A 506-nucleotide genomic window follows, 5' to 3' on the forward strand; every position below is an offset into this window, starting at 1 on the left:
CGAGCGAGAGAGAGAGCGAGATATCGCAACTCTACCTTGTTGTTAAGTTGGCAGCGGGCAGAAGGGCTTGATAAAGTATATCCACTCCACTGTCCAGACTGTGTTGATGTCCATTGTCCATGCATGTCCACACTGCATCCATATATAGCTTGTTGTTAGCCAACAAGTACTGTGTGAGTGAAGAGCTGTGTCTTTGTCCATTTCCGCGTCGAACAGCCTGCAAACTACCTGCCGTTCCTATCGCCATGCTCTAAGACAAACTCTAACCTTAACCAACTTTGAAAGAGTGCCTAAGCTTAACCGTCGAAAGAACTTGCCGTCACGCTCTAAGACAAATAGCTGCATCACAACAACACAACAGCATAGAGACTATCTACTGGCGTTGGCCAATCAGAGAGAGCGTCTCCGCGAAATGCGGCTACGGAAAAAACTGTCGTCGGCCAATCAGAGAGCGTCTCCGAGAAATGCGGCTATGGAAATTATTCGACGCTGCTGCTTAGACCGCT

This window comes from Notolepis coatsorum (genome assembly GCF_963971535.1).
Source record: "Notolepis coatsorum genome assembly, chromosome: 13".
Classification (NCBI taxonomy): Eukaryota; Metazoa; Chordata; class Actinopteri; order Aulopiformes; family Paralepididae; genus Notolepis; species Notolepis coatsorum.